We start from the raw sequence: 21,120 nt of genomic DNA, 5'->3' as shown, positions 1-21,120 counted from the left end.
ATTTTTATATATTAATAGTGTATCCCTGACTAGTGCTCGAGAATATAGGATTATGCATACTTAAACTTTTGATATTGCCATTAGATAGGATATGTTGAATCATTAATTAGTTACGTATGCGGTTGAGATAAGGTATAAGATATGCATGTCGTTGGAAAGCTAGCGAAAAATTAAGAACTTTTCATTTAGATATCGAATGGTTTCGATGAACGAATTTGAAGTTATAGTCAATTGAATTTTTGTATTATTATTAAAAATGATTATTATTATCGTCGTTATTATCGTCGTTCTAGGTTTATATTATTATTACTATTATCATTATCAATAAAATGAATTATCATTAAAAATTGTTATTTTTATTATTATTACTATCGTTATTATCGTTAAAGTTATAATTAGTATTATTATTATTATTATTATCTAATTATTATTATTATTATTATTATTATTATTATATATATATATATATATATATATATATATCATTATTTAAAAATGGTTATTGTTATTGTTATTATTATTATTATTATTATTAATATTAATTATTATCATTAAAATAGTTATTAGTATTATCGTTAATAATATCATAGTAATTATCATTATTAGTATTATTGTAATTAAAACTAATATTAGTAACACCTAATTATTTTGATTACTATTATTATCATTATTATGAACACGATATAAAAGACGATTAAAAGCTATTAAACGAAACGATTAGGAAATAATGAGTATGAGTATCATGATGAAATTAAAATAATATAAGATATTGATTTAGATAAAATTATCGTTCTTATTATTTTTATCATTAATATTATTATTAAAAGTATTGTTAGTATTAAAAACTATTATTTTAACAAAAATTATCATTTTAATAGAAATGTCATTGTTATTATAAAATATCATTATTATTATCATTTTAAATAGAATTGTTATTTTAATTTTAATATTAAAAAGTATCGTAAATATTAAAGTTATCATAATTAGAATTATCATTTTATCATAATGTCATTTTTAGTAATTATAAATATTGATATTTTTATTAATAGAATAATAATAATTATTATTACAAAATAATATAGCTTTTACTTACTATTATTATAGATATTATTTTATCAGATAAATATGTGATACAAACATATTTTACTACGTGTAATAAAATTACTTTAATAATACCTATCATATTATCTTTATGATATTAAATGAACTCTATAAATTTTATTACTTAATGTATATAAAAGTATATTTTATTATATAAATTTTAATATAAAATTTTATTTATTAATAAATGAATTATATTATTTACTCTAATAAACCTTTTAAAAATATTTAAAAATATAAAATGACGATATTTAAACTATATATTAATCATGTATAGATTTTGGAAATTATTTTGAGTCAAATTTACTTTTGTTGACCTTTACATATTATTCTCGAGCCTTAGGATTCTGATACACTATGACTTGACCTAATTTGTTAGACAAATATTGACCAACACATAAATATATATAATTAATTTAGGTTCGTGAATCCGAAGCCAACCTTGCACTTGTTCAATGACGTTATATGTAATTTTACTACGAAATACAGTATGGTGAGTTTCATTTGCCTTTTTACCCTTTATATTTTTGGGCTGAGAATACATGTGCAATTTTTAAAAATATTTTACGAAATAGACACAATTATTTGAAACTACATTATATGGGTGAATGATCGAAGCCGAATATGCCCCTTTTGCTTGGTAACCTAAGAATTAGTAAACCGATCAACTAATTGACGCGAATCTTAAAGATAGATCTATTAGGCCTAACGAACCCCATCCAAAGTACCGGATGCTTTAGTACTTCGAATTCGTTTTTCTCATGTCCGAAGGATTTCCCGGAATGATAGGGGATATTCTTATATGCATCTTGTTAATGTCGGTTACCAGGTGTTCACCATATGAATGATTTTTGTCTCTATGCATGGGACGTATATTTATGAGAACTGAAAATGAAATTCTTGTGGTCTATTAAAATAATGAAAATGAATGATTATGATAAACTAATGAACTCACCAACCTTTTGGTTGACACTTTAAAGCATGTTTATTCTCAGGTGTTAAAGAAATCTTCCGTTGTGCATTTGCTCATTTTAGAGATATTACTTGGAGTCATTCATGGCATATTTTGAAAGACGTTGCATTCGAGTCGTTGAAATTCATCAAGATTATTATTAAGTCAATTATAGTTGGATGTATTATGAAATGGTATGCATGCCGTCAACTTTCGTTGTAAAGAAAGTTTGTCTTTTAGAAACGAATGCAATGTTTGTAAAGTGTATCATATAGAGGTCAAATACCTCGCGATGAAATCAACTATTGTGAATCGTTTATAATGTATATGAACGGGTCCTTTCAGTTGGTATCAGAGCGGTGGTCTTAGCGAACCAGGTCTGCATTAGTGTGTCTGACTGATAAGTCGTTAGGATGCATTAGTGAGTCTGGACTTCGACCGTGTCTGCATGTCAAAAGTTTTGCTTATCATTTTTATTCGGAAATCATCTGCTTATCATTCTTAGGAAATTACCTGCTTATCATTACTAGTCTAGACACGTTTTGCTACATTAATTGCATGAGTAGTGTATAGACAAAAATTCATATCTTAGCGTATCTGCTAAATCGTATCTTATCGTATTTGTTACTTTAAACTTTACCTGACATATCCCGCAAATTCCTCCGTAATCTACGAAATCTTTTGTTCTATATCTATGGATATTCTATGTAATTAAAATACCATCCGATAACCGAAAATCATTTCATATCGAAAAATCCTTATTCAATCGTATGAAATGGAATTCATCATTAATTCAAGTTCCTCGGATTCTGAAATGGAATCCCACTCCAGCTCTGAAAGCAGTGTGACTGGAATGGATCAACCAATCAGCCATCATCTATTCTGGATGAATTAGGGATGGGTTCATAGCCTCCTCAATCATTGGAGACAAGAAGAAGGTGATCTCTTCCATCGACCCCATTGCCCTCTTGACAAAGAACCTGAAGCACTTACCGGCGAACCAATCTGAAACACCATTTTCTCTCTCATTTCCAGAGTATCTCGTCACGATTATATACTACATCAAATTCTAGATTTTATTTATCCGCTCGTCCGAACCGACAATCACCCCGGTGTAATAGAAGAAGTCAACGAGCTTCGCGCTCGGGTAGTGGCATTGGAGAATATGGTGCAAAGATTACAAACACCAGCAGCAGCACCAGCAGCATAACCATTACCACCATCATCAACGCCAATAGTACCATTACCACCTCCAATCACAACCATGTCGTAAACCTTAACTTCACAATCTGTCCCACGAGCATCAACGTCATACGCACCATAGATACCAAGGAGTACCAACAACAATAACTGACGAAGTATTGATTCATAACTTCATTGGAGAAACATTCCGCGGCGATTATGTAATCTCTAAAGTCTTATAGATTATATAATCTAGCCCTAATCATAAATCAGTTAAGCGAACCAAAATGATAGAAGGAAGAGTAGAAACCCTGACAAAAATGGTGTGTGGTTAACAAGCTAAACTTGTTTTACCAACAACATCAACAGTACCATCAGCGTCACCAGCATCGTCAGTGCAGTCAGCATCAGAATCAGCAACACCTATAACATCACAAACTCCGTCAGTTCAAGAATCACTGTGGACATCATTACGAATCAATAACGCGTATATTTTATCAACGAGTTATGAAGAATTAACTCATTCCCTCTGAAGAAATTATATGTATATTATATATATATATATATATATATATATATATATATATATATATATATATATATATTGAAATAAAAATAAATCTTTCCGTGCTAAGCTATTGTGTGTGAATCTTAACTACTCGGTTAATTCATATTACAAATATGCAATAATGTACGTCCTTCGCCGCAACTTAACCATCGTTAACTACAATCTCTGTCTCAATTCAACAAATTCCAATTCATAATAAATCAAGTATATATTTGATTTTACACTTTCATCATCGATGTACCCGAAACTTTTCAGATAACATCATTCGTACTTTGCGAAGTTCACAAGAATTTAACGAAAACCAATCAACAAATAACGAAGTATTGATTCATAATTTCAATATTATTGAAGAAATACTTATGTGATCTCTAAAGCCTTTAAGGGATTATTCAATTATAGTTCCAACCGTATATCGAATGAGTTTAATTTATTATTAACTCATTAAAATCTATGTTACATCTGAAGAGAATATATACATATATATTTTCATAAAGACTGTAATAAAAATTCTTTTGTACAAAATATTAATTGTGAATTTTTTTTTAACGGGTAGGTAATACCCGATAGATATATAAATTCACAATTAATATGTTATATTCTTCGAATCTGATTAAGCAAATTATCAACTATACTTCCTACTTTCACAATAATATACATTCTTTCATAGAAATCAAAACAACCATACTCATTCAAACTCAATTACATATTCTGATTTTGAAACCTCAGAATTAAATTCGAGATATAACCGGTACCATCACTTTTAGATTCCTACGTCTTTCAGAGCTATACTTTGACTTCAAAACTGTGTTAGAACATCAAATGTATATTAACGATTACAATCTGTGTTCAAGGCCTTCGAAAAATTTCTGAAGACATTTCAAATAATGAGCAATTGAGATGATGATCCAACCACATATTACCCACAATTATGTACTTAAAAAGCTCTCAAAACCAAAGTCATAATTCAACAAATATTTGTGTCAGATCCTTTGGCATTTATTAGTAAAAATAACTTTGCAATTCCTTTTCAAAGTAGCAAATTCTATCACAGCTCCAGCAAGACAACTTCGATTTTTCATTCGGAGTAGTCTTATCATAATCTTGATATATATGATTACCCTTTTGTTACCAGAGAACCTTTTAGCAATAAACTTATTCACAACTTCACTGATCTTTGACCTTTCGAAGAATCATTATATTTACCGAAACCCCATCATTTAATCATTCGCATCTTGTAACGAGAATTGCCATACAAATCATCGGGAATTAGCAATCAGTATTTTGAAATCTCGCAGTATGTCTACACCAACAGTTGTATGTATATATATAACGTCTATCTTCTGGACTTAATTTGAATGTGAAGTTTCTGAAAAACACTCCGAACTACGAATTGGTTCTCCGAAAATGAAAAAATGCTGATGAAGCAGCAAAAACTATAAACGAATTTAACAGTAAAAGTTTGATGATAATAAATAAGTGTGCTGGCAAAGCGTAGAAAAAAAGAAGTCTTGGAACTGGAAACCGGATTGAGTAAAGTATGAAGGAGGCTGTGGACAAATCACAAAGACTGAACCTGACTTCAAAGAATTCAAATGATTTAGTACCTGCTGAAGTCATTAACGAATACCTTGATCCTGACTCTAAATCCCTGCGGACATTATTCTTCATCATCCTCTGATATTAGAAATTCTAAGATATCATCGTATATTTCATTATAAATATCCTCCATATTTCTGAAGATATTTTCATAATTATTCTTATCTAAAATCATTTACCTCTTCGCGCTATCTGTATTACATCATAAAAGAAACTATTTTTTTTTCTAAATTCTGAAACATTCGAGTTTAAAATAGGAATACTTTTGAAGTAGTGTTGGGAGCTGAAGCATGAGTTAGTATAATATAATGACACTTGATCAACGTGATTATATTACAGTAAGTCATGCTGAGTTTTTAAATGGAACATGATGATTTACAGATCATAACATCATCATGTGCCATGTTATACGACTCATGTATTCTACTTAATCTCTAAAAATATCAAGAAAATATTTTCTTGATGATTCGATCTTTTCCGAGGTATTCTGATACTTTGAAAAATCAAGAACGTGCCATTACGATTTCCTTCTTAGAACATTAACAATGTTTATTCCGAAATTTTTATCTGCGAATTATGGACCATTATAAGCGGTACTTACTCGCAAGAAGAAGAAACGAAAGGACAAAACTCCGAAACAGAAATTGGGATATAAATCGCAGCAAATAAAAGAGAGCATTAATTGGAGATAACAATGATTATAGAAGACAGAAGCAAGGACATCGAAATATAAGGGAAGATATAAAACCCAACAACAACCCAGAAATTACAAACCATATATATCGATGCATATAGCAATATAAAGACACGGGGGAACTAAAAACTCTATAAAACCAAGAGTATAGTAGAAGTAAATAGATTCTTCCGGCGACAGATGAAAAAGAAGAATGACAGATATGAAAGTTAGGAGTATATCAAGAATCAGAACTGGATGAAGCATATTAGCAAATGCTATAAAGTATGAATTGAGGGAGAAAGAATGAAAATTGTGAGTTATGGAAATAAGGAAACGAAGGGGGTGGATATATAGTAAAATATCCGACAGAGCAATCAAAACAGATTATCGCATTTAATCAAGCGGATCCTAACTTCCTTAATTACCAAAGAACCAAATCTTATTACGAAGATTTTCTCTAAATTCCTTGAATTCCGAAAATCAACCGTGACTATGTCATTGGTTAAAAAAACGTGCATTTACTCATTTCATTCTTTTGTGACAACTTCACTCATACTCTTCACAAAAATCAAATTACTTTATCTATATTGCTTGATGATAATAAAACTCTAATTTTCAACTCGTGTACGTCATGAAAACATAACCCATTCAAATTTCGGGACGAAATTTCTTTAACGGGTAGGTACTGTGACAACCCGGAAATTTCCAACCAAATTTAAACTTTATCTTTATATTATTCTGACACGATAAGCAAAGTTTGTTAAGTTGAATCTCAAGAATTTTAAACTGTGTCCATACATTCATTTAAACCTCGACCAAGTTTTAACTATTCACGAACCATTAAATTGAACGAACATGATTATATATGTATATGTGTATATATTATAACTTGAAAACATTAACAAAGTATTAGGCGTATAATACTTTATATAAACGTATTTGTTTCAAAATATATTCTAATAGTTATCAACGAAATTAGAAGATAATATCAAATGACTGATTTATCAGATACATTGTGATATGATTACGGGTCTATATTATGAGGTCCATTGTGATTTAAGAAATCTATTCTTTTTGACAACATTCGGAAAATGGTAAAGTGATTTATAAGTAAGAACGTGGAGTGTAAATAACTTAGATGTTGGATATCGACGAGTTAAGTAACTCGACATTTTTCATTAAGATGATTTCATACGTTTATTTAACCTTTGGACTTTATCCCATGCTTCACCAACAGACTGTAATTTAAAAACTTGAAACCTATTATGAATATATATGATTCTACTTTTCTAAAACGTTTTATGATATAACGATTTCAATTATTTTAACCTTTAAACAAAATAATTCTTAAATATATTTAGTTTTGGAAAACAAAATTATCATATTTATTTGATTTAGTTTCAAACGTACAAAAATGTTTTCAGTTTAAAAAGAACTTTATTATTAAAACGTATATAAATTTTATAAATATCTAGAACCACTTTTGACAACTCATTACTTAACCAGTATGATAAAGATAACGATATTTATATTTTATTTTATTAAGTATATATAACGATTTAAATTAATATTATATATATTTATACGCGTATTATACGTACATAGTTTTATACTTTTACTATACTTAAACTTTACCTTTACTTTATTTTTACTTTACTTTAACTTTAATAATTCACTTTAATAATTCATACTTTAATAATTCATATTTTAATAATTCATACTTTAATAATTCACTTTAATAATTCAAAAATCTATTATAAATAGAATTCAATAGATTTCATTATTTCATAGAAACTTGAAAATATTTTCTCTAAACTCTCTCAATCGATTTACATATATATATTTACTCCGTATTATTTCAAGATATTATTAGTATACATAAAATATTAAGACGGAGTGCTGTCCGAGTGATTTCGAAATTGTTTTTCAAGCGGGATAGAGCTAAGGAAATTATGGGTTATAGCTATGGAGGTTATGGGTATGGTTCAGGAGTATTGCTCGTAAGTCAAACTAGTGTTTATGATCTCTGTTGCGTCTACGTACCTTTCCTGCAATATTGAATCTCAATATTGATACGTGTGTACTCATAATTTAATTTTTATATATTAATAGTGTATCCCTGACTAGTGCTCGAGAATATAGGATTATGCATGCTTGTACTTTTGATATTGCCATTAGATATGATATGTTGAATCATGAATTAGTTACGTATGCGGTTGAGATAAGGTATAAGATATGCATGTCGTTGGAAAGCTAGCGAAAAATTAAGAACTTTTCATTTAGATATCGAATGGTTTCGATGAACGGATTTGAAGTTATAGTCAATTGAATTTTTGTGTTATTATTAAAAATGATTATTATTATCGTCGTTCTAGGTTTATATTATTATTACTATTATCATTATCAATAAAAGGAATTATCATTTAAAATTGTTATTTTTATTATGATTACTATCGTTATTATCGTTAAAGTTATAATTAGTATTATTATTATTATTATTATTATCTAATTATTATTATTATCTTTATTATTATTATTATTATTATTATTATTATCATTATTAATATATATATATCATTATTTAAAAATGGTTATTGTTATTGTTATTATTATTATTATTAATTATTATCATTAAAATAGTTATTAGTATTATCGTTAATAATATCATAGTAATTATCATTATTAGTATTATTGTAATTAAAACTAATATTAGTAACACCTAATTATTTTGATTACTATTATTATCATTATTATGAACACGATATAAAAGACGATTAAAAGCTATTAAACGAAACGATTAGGAAATAATGAGTATGAGTATCATGATGAAATTAAAATATTATAAGATATTGATTTAGATAAAATTATCGTTCTTATTATTTTTATCATTACTATTATTATTAAAAGTATCGTTAGTATTAAAAATTATCATTTTAACAAAAATTATCATTTTAATAGAAATGTCATTGTTATTATAAAATATCATTATTATTATCATTTTAAATAGAATTATTATTTTAATGTTAATATTAAAAAGTATCGTAAATATTAAAGTTATCATAATTATAATTATCATTTTATCATAATGTCATTTTTAGTAATTATAAATATTGATATTTTTATTAATAGAATAATAATAATTATTATTACAAAATAATATAACTTTTACTTACTATTATTATAGATATTATTTTATCAAATAAATATGTGATACAAACATATTTTACTACGTGTAATAAAATTACTTTAATAATACCTATCATATTATCTTTATGATATTAAATGAACTCTATAAATTTTATTACTTAATATATATAAAAGTATATTTTATTATATAAATTTTAATATAAAATTTTATTTATTAATAAATGAATTATATTATTTACTCTAATAAATCTTTTAAAAATATTTAAAAATATAAAACAATGATATTTAAACTATATATTAATCATGTATAGATTTTGGAAATTATTTTGAGTCAAATTGACTATTATTGACCATTACATATTATTCTCGAGCCTTAGGATTGTGATACATTATGACTTGACCTAATTTGTTAGACAAATATTGACCAACACATAAATATATATAATTAATTTAGGTTCATGAATCCGAGGCCAACCTTGCACTTGTTCAATGACGTTATATGTATTTTTACTACGAAATACAGTATGGTGAGTTTCATTTGCCTTTTTACCCTTTATATTTTTGGGCTGAGAATACATGCGCAATTTTTAAAAATGTTTTACGAAATAGACACAATTATTTGAAACTACATTATATGGGTGAATGATCGAAGCCGAATATGCCCCTTTTGCTTGGTAACCTAAGAATTAGTAAACCGATCTACTAACTGACGCGAATCCTAAAGATAGATCTACTGGCCTAACGAACCCCATCCAAAGTACCGGATGCTTTAGTACTTCGAATTCGTTTATATCATGTCCGAAGGATTTTCCGGAATGATAGGGGATATTCTTATATGCATCTTATTAATATCGGTTACCAGGTGTTCACCATATGAATGATTGTTGTCTCTATGCATGGGACGTATATTTATGAGAACTGGAAATGAAATTCTTGTGGTCTATTAAAATAATAGAAATGAATGATTATGATAAACTAATGAACTCACCAACCTTTTGGTTGATACTTTAAAGCATGTTTATTCTCAGGTGTTAAAGAAATCTTCCGTTGTGCATTTGCTCATTTTAGAGATATTACTTGGAGTCATTCATGGCATATTTTGAAAGACGTTGCATTCGAGTCGTTGAAATTCATCAAGATTATTATTAAGTCAATTATAGTTGGATGTATTATGAAATGGTATGCATTCCGTCAACTTTCGTTGTAAAGAAAGTTTGTCTTTTAGAAACGAATGCAATGTTTGTAAAATGTATCATATAGAGGTCAAATACCTCGCGATGAAATCAACTATTGTGAATCGTTTATAATGTATATGAACGGGTCCTTTCAAACACAAACAATATCCAATCCCAGATTTCCTGAAGGCATTCGAATCAAAGAATAGTCGGCACGAGGTCCACTGGTTGTAACGACCCGTCAAAAACGTCATTGACGGCGTCGTTAACTTAGGTCCCGTTACGTGGTCATAGTCTCTAAATGAGACACGTTTGACTAAAATTATGTCGCATTCATTTGAAACGTGCAAGACTTACAAAGTTTAGTTTACCAAACGGTTCGACAACAAGGTTAAGTTTACCAAAGTAATAAAGTATAAATGAAATGACTTGCGGTATAATATAAGTTGAAAATCACGATTTGCTATAAATATCGTTAGTATATATGCTTTAAGTTTGATTCCAAAGGTACTATCACTAGCGTATACATGTATGCTTGACCCCAAGCAAGTAATCAAAGTGTGTGGAAGCATGTATCAAGTAGCCAAGTATGAACCTGGGAAACATATAGAAAACTTTCAACGAAAAACGTTGGTGAAATCATAGGTGTATTTGTAAACGTTGTTTTTGAACCACAAGATTTAGTATTTCCATAAAGTTGATTATCCAAATCATTTGCATTCCAAAAGTACGTTCGCGAGCACCCAATTATTAAACTTAACTATTTTGTACCCTGTTACGTAGTGTTAGAACATACACTATACTCGAAAATATATTTCATCCGCTAACGGTAGCGAACCGTCCGAATGAGGGCGCGTCAAGCCCGCATGGATCCACACAACATAAGTTCACGTTTACACCCTACAAGTGTAACTAATGATAATTGAATTGAGGCTTTTTGTTCTAACTCGTTGTGGAATGTTTGTTTTTGTACTTGTGTTCAAAGCTTAAAAGTATGATACGTATATGTTTATCATCCCATGATTTAAAAGTATAAAAGTTGTTGAAAAGATGGGACTATGATCTCACCATAGTTGCAAGCCAAAGTACTTGTAATTAAACGTTATGCAATGAAAGTTGTTTAGTCTTGACCTAAACAAGTAAGTTATATCAATACCGTGTAAGACACAAGGTCGGTCGAAATGTGTTCAATTAGTCCTATGGCTCGTTACGACTCGATTATATATAGCATGTGAATCACGTTGTCAAGTTTCATGCAAGATATAAGTATAAAGGTATGTTAGAATGATCGCATATGCATTTGGTTATGTTTGACTAAAGGTCAAACTTCGGTCAAGTCAAAGTCAAAGTCAACGGGGTCGGGTCGGGTATCCGACAATTTTTCTTAAATTAGTAATCATATATGAACATGTTGGCCAAGTTTCATGTTAATCGGAGGTGCGTAGCATAGTTAGAATTAAACGGTAAACGATCAGGCAAAGCAGAAATCTGCAGTTCATTTGGACGGCATCCAGCAGTGAAGGATTGGACGGCATCCAAAATGGTGTACAGATCCTGCTTTGCTGAAATCTCACAAGTGCACGAACCAAACTTCAAACAATCACAATTTATGATCCGAAAACAATCAAAACATGTATCGTATATCGTCGGAAAGGTATTTTGACAAGGAATACAACTAAACATGTTTCATAAATAAAATCCATCATTTACAACAACAAAATCCTCGTCGAATGATCGTTAAAAGTTCATCATTAAAGTCTCAAGTTCGTAAAACGCATTTCATTATTTTGGAACTTACTGTAGTGACCCGAACTTTTCCATGTCTATATATATTAAATGAAATTGTTATTTACATGATTAAGTGTTTCCAACATGTTAAGCAATCAAACTTATTAAGACTTGATTAATTGAAATAGGTTTCATATAGACAATTGACCACCCAAGTTGACCGGTGATTCACGAACGTTAAAACTTGTAAAAACTATATGATGACATATATATGATTATATATATAGTTAACATGATATTATGATAAGTAAGTATCTCATTAGGTATTTTAACAATGAGTTATATACATAAAATTGAGTTTATTGGATTAAGAAACTCGAAACGATATATATAACGATTATCGTTATAACAACGTCTTACTAAATACATATGAATCATATTAAGATATTGATACACTATGTTTAATCATGATAAATGATAAGTAAACATGTCATTAAGTGTATTAACAATGAACTACATATGTAAAAACAAGACTACTAACTTAATGATTTCGAAACGAGACACATATGTAACGATTATCATTGTAACAACATTTAACTGTATATATATCATACTAAGATATATTAATATATCATAATATCATGATAATGTAATAATTTAATATCTCTTTTGATATAATAAACAATGGGTTAACAACACTTAATAGGATCGTTAACCTAAAGGTTTCAAAACAACATTTACATGTAACGACTAACGATGACTTAACGACTCAGTTAAAATGTAAATACATGTAGTGTTTTAATATGTATTCATACACTTTTGGAAGACTTAAAGACACTTATCAAAATACTTCTACTAAACAAAAATGCTTACAATTACATTCTCGTTCAGTTTCATCAACAATTCTACTCGTATGCACCCGTATTCATACTCGTACAATACACATCTTCTAAATGTATGTACTATTGGTATATACACTCCAATGATTAGCTCTTAGCAGCTCATGTGAGTCACCTAACACATGTGGGAACCATCATTTGGCAACTAGCATGAAATATCTCATAAAATTACAAAAATATTAGTAATCATTCATGACTTATTTACATGAAAACAAAATTACATATCCTTTATATCTAATCCATATACCAACGACCAAAAACACCTACAAACACTTTCATTCTTCAATTTTATTCATCTAATTTATCTCTCTCAAGTTCCATATTCAAGTTTTAAGTGTTCTTCATAAATTCTACAAGTTCTAGTTTCATAAAATTAAGAATACTTCCAAGTTTACTAGCTCACTTCCAATCTTGTAGAGTGATCATCCAACCTCAAGAAATTCTTGTTGTTTATAGTAAGATATCATTCTAAATCAAGGTAATACTCATATACAAACTTTGATTCAATTCCTATAACTATAACTATCTTAATTCGAGTGATAATTTTACTTGAACTTGTTTTCGTGTTAGGATTCTACTTCAAGAACTTTCAAGCCATCCAAGATCCTTTTAAGCTAGATCATTTCTTGTAACTTCCAGTAGGTTTACCTACTAAACTTTAGGTAGTAATGATATTCATAACATCATTCGATTCATACATATAAAACTATCTTATTCGAAGATTTGAACATGTAATCACTAGAACATAGTTTAGTTAATTCTAAACTTGTTCGCAAACAAAAGTTAATCCTTCTAAATTGACTTTTAAAATCAACTAAACACATGTTCTATATCTATATGATATTCTAACTTACTGATTTAAAACCGAAAAACACGAAAAACACCGTAAAACCGGATATACGCCGTCGTAGTAACACCGCGGGCTGTTTTGGGTTTGATAATTAAAAACTATGATAAACTTTGATTTAAAAGTTGTTCTTCTGGGAAAATTATTTTTCTTATGAACATGAAACTATATCCAAAAATCATGGTTAAACTCAAAGTGGAAGTATGTTTTCCAAAATGGTCATCTAGACGTCGTTCTTTCGACTGAAATGACTACCTTTACAAAAACGACTTGTAACTTATTTTTCCAACTATAAATCTATACTTTTTATGTTTAGATTCATAAAATAGAGTTCAATATGAAACCATAGCAATTTGATTCACTCAAATCGGATTTAAAACGAAGAAGTTATGGGTAAAACAAGATTGGATATTTTTTGATTGTTGTAGCTACGGGAAATATTGTAACAATTCTATACAAATCATATCCTAGCTAACTTATATTGTATTATACATGTATTTTAATGTAATCTTGGGATACCATAGACACGTATGCAAATGTTTTGACATATCATATAGACCCATGTATATATATTATTTGGAACAACCATATACACTCTATATGTAGTAATGTTGGAGTTAGCTATACAGGGTTGAGGTTGATTCCAAAAATATATATACTTTGAGTTGTGATCTAGCCTGAGACGTGTATACACTGGGTCGTGGATTGATTCAAGATAATATATATCGATTTATTCCTGTACATCTAACTGTGGACAACTAGTTGTAGGTTACTAACGAGGACAGTTGACTTAATAAATTTAAAACAGTAAAACGTATTAAAAATGTTGTAAATATATTTTGAACATACTTTTATATATATGTACATATTTGTTATAGGTTCGTAAATCGACCAGTGGCCAAGTCTTACTTCCCGACGAAGTAAAAATCTGTGAAAGTGAGTTATAGTCCCACTTTTAAAATCTAATATTTTGGGATGAGAATACATGCAGTTTTATAAATGTTTTACGAAATAGACACAAGTAAATGAAACTACATTATATGGGTGAATGATCAAAGCCGAATATGCCCCTTTTGCTTGGTAACCTAAGAATTAGTAAACCGATCTACTAATTGACGCGAATCCTAAAGATAGATCTATTGGGCCTAACGAACCCCATCCAAAGTACCGGATGCTTTAGTACTTCGAATTCGTTTTTATCATGTCCGAAGGATTTCCCGGAATAATAGGGGATATTCTTATATGCATATTATTAATGTCGGTTACCAGGTGTTCACCATATGAATGAATTTTATCTCTATGTATGGGATGTATATTGAAATATGAAATCTTGTGGTCTATTATTATGATTTGATAATATATAGGTTAAACCTATAACTCCCCAACATTTTTGTTGACGTTTTAAGCATGTTTATTCTCAGGTGATTATTAAGAGCTTCCGCTGTTGCATACTAAAATAAGGACAAGATTTGGAGTCCATGATTGTATGATATTATGTAAAAACTGCATTCAAGAAACTTATTTTTGATGTAATATATTCTTATTGTAAACCATTATGTAATGGTCGTGTGTAAACGGTATATTTTAGATTATCATTATTTGATAATCTACGTAATACTTTTTAAACCTTTATCGATAAAATAAAGGTTATGGTTGTTTTAAAAATGAATGCAGTCTTTGAAAAACGTCTCATATAGAGGTCAAAACCTTGCGACGAAATCAATTAATATGGAACGTTTATAATCAATATGAACTAGACATTTCACTTACTACCCACATATAATACGACGTTTCGTAGGTAATTACGCATACAATACAACTAAACACTTACCAACAACATTGCAAAGCAAGAATCACAAAATCAAATATCATGTTAATGTAGGATTTTCATGTCATCCAACATACCAAAACGAAGCTAATGATGCTAGTAACACTTTTAACACATAAGGTTTAACATCTAACAACATTATGGAAAACGACGGCTCTAAACCACCAGGTTTTTCTAAACCATTATGGAAAACGAAGGCTCGTATTTGAGGAACACCATATATTCCTAGAAAATTAGGAAAACGAACCAAGTTCGAAGAAGAAGAAGAAACCAGTGATTCAGATTAGAGGGTTGTAATCATGTTATGTATTATATGTATTGTAGTGTGCTTGTACTTTTATGTTCTATGTAAAATTTAGTTGTATTGTTTGTTATTACGAATCTAATCCTTGTCTATTTTACAGTATAAAAACAAAATGGACGTTAAGGGTAGACAACCAAATATTTTAGAAGACCTACCAGAGGATATGATTGAGAAAATCTTGTCTAGAGTCGGTTAGAATTCAGCAGCACATTTAGTTATGGTGAAATTAACTTGTCAAACATTTGAAAGACTTTCCAGAAATGCCTTAGTTTATAAAAGGCTTTCCTTTGATAGGTGGGGTATATCACATTGGGGAGACCGTAAGTTACGCCGTGTTTTCTTTAAAGCATTAAATGCGGGGAACCCAAATGAAATTTTACGCTACGGGTTAAGAACCTATTTTGACTCATCATATCCCAACATAGGATTTCGTGAATTAGAAAGAGCTTCTAACATGCAACATAAAGAAGCATGTTATTCTTACGGGTTAGTGATGTTCGCTTCTTACCAAAGTGAGAAAAGAACATCGGATTGCAACTTTTAAATAAAACCTTCCCACAAGTGACAGATTCAGTAGTTGGGGTGAGAAACAAAGTTTTTAGATTATTACGGGGCTGTTGGACATTACGAAACCCTCGTCCTTTTAATGACATTACAACATGCTGCCTAGCCAATGGTCATAACGGTTATTTTCCACAAGACCAAGGATGGGAAGTCGTCTTAGTAAAACCGTAATGCATGACTTGTTTCTGGACTTATGAATTACGTGTCTTTATTTCCTTTGCTGAACAACTTGCGTATTAACTAGATTTATCTTCAAAACTGTCATGTATCAAAGTGTACTATATTTCATGTTATATGTAATATAGCGATGTTGTAAGTTTGAAGAATATTTGTATGTGATATATTATTATAATTAGTTTTTCATATGGAATTGTAGTAGTTGAATTGTATATTAGCTACTAAGTATGAACTTAACGGGTAGGTAGTACCCAAATTTAAACTTATAAAACGCTAATATGAAGAAAAAGCTTTTATAAATGAGTTCATATTATGCTACGAAATACTATTGACTACTCTTAATATTCTGTATGATTAACTCGATTCAGTTGGCTATTTTGAAGGAAATGGCACCGACTACTCGACACACCATGAATATGAGCGAAGAGGAATTTCGTACCTTTCTTGCTGCAAACATAGCCGCAGTACAGGCTGCGCTACATACCAACAATAACTCTGAATCTAGCAATGCAACTAACGGTGCAAGAAATCGTGTAGGATGCTCTTACAAAGAATTCACTGCCTGCAAACCTTTGGAATTTGATGGAACTGAAGGACCAATTGGATTGAAATGGTGGACCGAGAAAGTCGAATCGGTGTTTGCCATAAGTAAGTGTACTGAAGAAGACAAAGTTAAGTACGCTACGCATACCTTCACAGGTACTGCGTTAATGTGGTGGAACACCTATCTTGAACAGGTAGGACAAAATGCTGCTAACGCACTACCGTGGTCGGCATTCAAGCAATTGATGAACGAGCAGTACCGTCCTAGAAACGAAGTCAATAAACTCAAGGCAGAACTTAGAGAGTTACGAACACAAGGGTTCGACGTTACCACATATGAACGACGATTCACAGAGTTGTGCCTATTGTGTCCGGGAGCATTCGAAGATGAAGAAGAGAAGATCTACACGTTTGTAAAAGGGTTACCAGTAAGGATTCAAGAAGATGTGAGTTCACACGAGCCCGCTTCTATACAGAAGGCAAGTCGAATAGCTCATAAACTCATAAATCAGATTGAGGGAAGAATTGCAGGCGGTCGAAGAAGCCAACACGAAACAACTCAAGAGGAAGTGGGAGGAAAATGGTGACAAGAGTCACCAGTACAACAACAACAACAATTACAACCACAATCGCAACAACTATCCCAACAACCGCAATAACAATCGCAAAAATAACCGTAATCCTAACAATAACTACAACAAACATCCCAACAACAACAACAACTACAACAACCGTTTCAAGAACAATAACAATCCCAACAACAACCTCAATAACAACAACGACAACAAAAACCAAAAACAGCCATGTCATAGGTGTGAAGAAAATCATCAGGGGTTTTGCACGACATTTTGCAACATGTGTAAAAGAAATGGTCATAGCGCGACAAAGTGTGAGGACTACGGACCAAAGTTTAACAGAACTAAAGGAACAAATAATGTCGGAACAAGTAATGCCGAAACGAATAGTGTCGGAGCAAGTAATATCAATGCTGTTTGTTATAAATGTGGAAAACCGGGCCACATTATTAGAAATTGCCGGAATCAGGGGAATACTAATGGGCAGGGCCGTGGAAGAGTTTTCAATATTAATGCGGCAGAACCATAGGAAGACCCGGAGCTTGTTACGGGTACGTTTCTTATTGATGATAAATCTGCTTATGTTTTATTTGATTCGGGTGCGCGGATAGAAGCTATATGAGTAGAGAATTTTGTGCTAAATTAAGTTGCCCATTGACGCCTTTGGATAGTAAATTTTTACTCGAATTAGCAAACGATAAATTAATTTCAGCAGATAATATATGTCGGGAGAGAAAATTAAACTGGGGAATGAAACGTTTAAAATTTATTTAATACCAGTCGAGTTAGGAAATTTTGATGTAATAATTGGCATGGACTGGTTGAAAAAGGTGAGAGCAGAGGTCGTTTGTTACAAAAATGTGATTCGCATTATGCGTGAAAAAGGAAAACCTTTAATGGTGTACGGAGAAAAGAACAACGCGAAATTAAATCTTATTAGTAGTTTGAAGGCGCAAAAACTAATAAGAAAAGGTTGTTATGTCATTCTAGCACACATCGAGGAAGTTAAACCTGAAGAAAAGAACATCAATGATGTTCCCGTCGCAAAAGAATTTCCCTATGTATTTTCGAAAGAATTACCGGGATTACCCCCACATCGATCCGTTGAATTTCAAATAGACCTTGTACCAGGCGCTGCACCAATAGCTCGTGCTCCATACAGACTCCTACCTAGCAAAATGAAAGAATTACAAAGTCAGTTACAGGAACTTTTAGAGCGTGGTTTCATTCGACCAAGTACATCACCATGGGGAGCTCCTGTTTTGTTTGTCAAGAAGAAAGATGGTACATTTAGGTTGTGTATCAACTACCGAGAGTTGAACAAACTTACCATCAAGAACCGCTACCCACTACCGAGAATCGACGACTTATTTGATCAACTACAAGGCTCGTCTGTTTATTCGAAGATCGATTTACGTTCTGGATATCATCAAATGCGGGTAAAGGAGGATGATATTCCAAAGACTGCTTTTAGGATGCGTTACGGTCATTACGAGTTTATGGTTATGCCGTTTGGATTGACTAACGCACCAGCTGTGTTCATGGACCTCATGAACCGAGTGTGTGGGCCATATCTTGATAAGTTTGTCATTGTTTTTATCGATGACATACTTATTTACTCGAAGAATGATCAAGAGCACGAAGAACATTTGAGAAAAGTGCTAGAGTTGTTGAGAAAAGAAAAACTGTACGCTAAGTTTTCAAAGTGTGCATTTTGGTTGGAAGAAGTTCAATTCCTCGGTCACATAGTGAATAAAGAAGGTATTCAAGTGGATACAGCAAAGATTGAAACCGTTGAAAAGTGGGAAACCCCGAAAACTCCGAAACACATACGTCAGTTTTTAGGACTAGCTGGTTACTATAGGAGATTCATCCAAGATTTTCCAAAATAGCAAAACCCTTGACTGCATTAACGCATAAAGGGAGGAAATTTGAATGGAAGGATGAACAAGAAAAAGTGTTTCAAATGTTGAAGAAAAAGTTAACTACAGCACCTAGATTGTCATTACCTGAAGGGAATGATGATTTTGTGATATATTGTGACCCCTCAAAGCAAGGTCTCGGTTGTGTATTAATGCAACGAACAAAAGTAATTGCTTATGCGTCTAGACAATTGAAGATTCACGAGCAGAATTATACGACGCATGATTTGGAATTAGGCACGGTTGTTTTTGCATTAAAGACTTGGAGGCACTACTTATATGGGGTTAAAAGTATTATATATACCGACCACAAAAGTCTTCAACACATATTTAATCAGAAACAACTGAACATGAGGCAGCGCAGATGGATTGAATTGTTGAATGATTACGACTTTGAGATTCGTTACCACCCGCGGAAGGCAAATGTGGTAGCCGACGCCTTGAGCAGAAAGGACAGAGAACCTATTCGAGTAAAAGCTATGAATATAATGATTCACACTAACCTTACTACTCAAATAAAGGAGGCGCAACAAGGAGTTTTAAAAGAGGGAAACTTAAGGGATGAAATACACAAAGGATCGGAAAAGCATCTTAATATTTGGGAAGACGGAACCTGGTATAGGGCTGAAAGAATTTGGGTACCAAAATTTGGAGATATGAGAGAAATGGTACTCAGAGAAGCTCATAAAACCAGATACTCAATACATCCTAGAACGGGGAAGATGTACAAGGATCTCAAGAAACATTTTTGGTGGCCAGGTATGAAAGCCGATGTTGCTAAATACGTAGGGGAATGTTTGACGTGTTCTAAGGTCAAAGCGGAGCTTCAGAAACCATCAGGTCTACTTCAACAACCCGAAATCCCGAAATGGAAATGGGAAAATATTACCATGGATTTCATCACTAAATTGCCAAGGACTGTAAGTGGTTTTGATACTATTTGGGTAATAGTTGATCGTCTCACCAAATCATCACACTTCTTGCCAATAAGAGAAGATGACAAGATGGAGAAGTTAGCACGACTGTATTTGAAGGAAGTCGTCTCCAGACATGGAATACCAATCTCTATTATCTCTGATAGGGATGGCAGATTTATTTCAAGATTCTGGCAGACATTACAGCAAGCATTAGGAACTCGTCTAGACATGAGTACTGCCTATCATCCACAAACTGATGGGCAGAGCGAAAGGATGATACAAACGCTTGAAGACATGCTACGAGCATGTGTTATTGATTTCAGAAACCGTTGGGATCGACATCTACCGTTAGCAGAATTTTCCTACAACAACAGCTACCATTCAAGCATTGAGATGGCGCCGTTTGAAGCACTTTATGG

Source organism: Rutidosis leptorrhynchoides, chromosome 5 (assembly GCF_046630445.1).
Source record: "Rutidosis leptorrhynchoides isolate AG116_Rl617_1_P2 chromosome 5, CSIRO_AGI_Rlap_v1, whole genome shotgun sequence".
NCBI lineage: Eukaryota > Viridiplantae > Streptophyta > Magnoliopsida > Asterales > Asteraceae > Rutidosis > Rutidosis leptorrhynchoides.
This window is presented reverse-complemented; position numbering follows the sequence as displayed.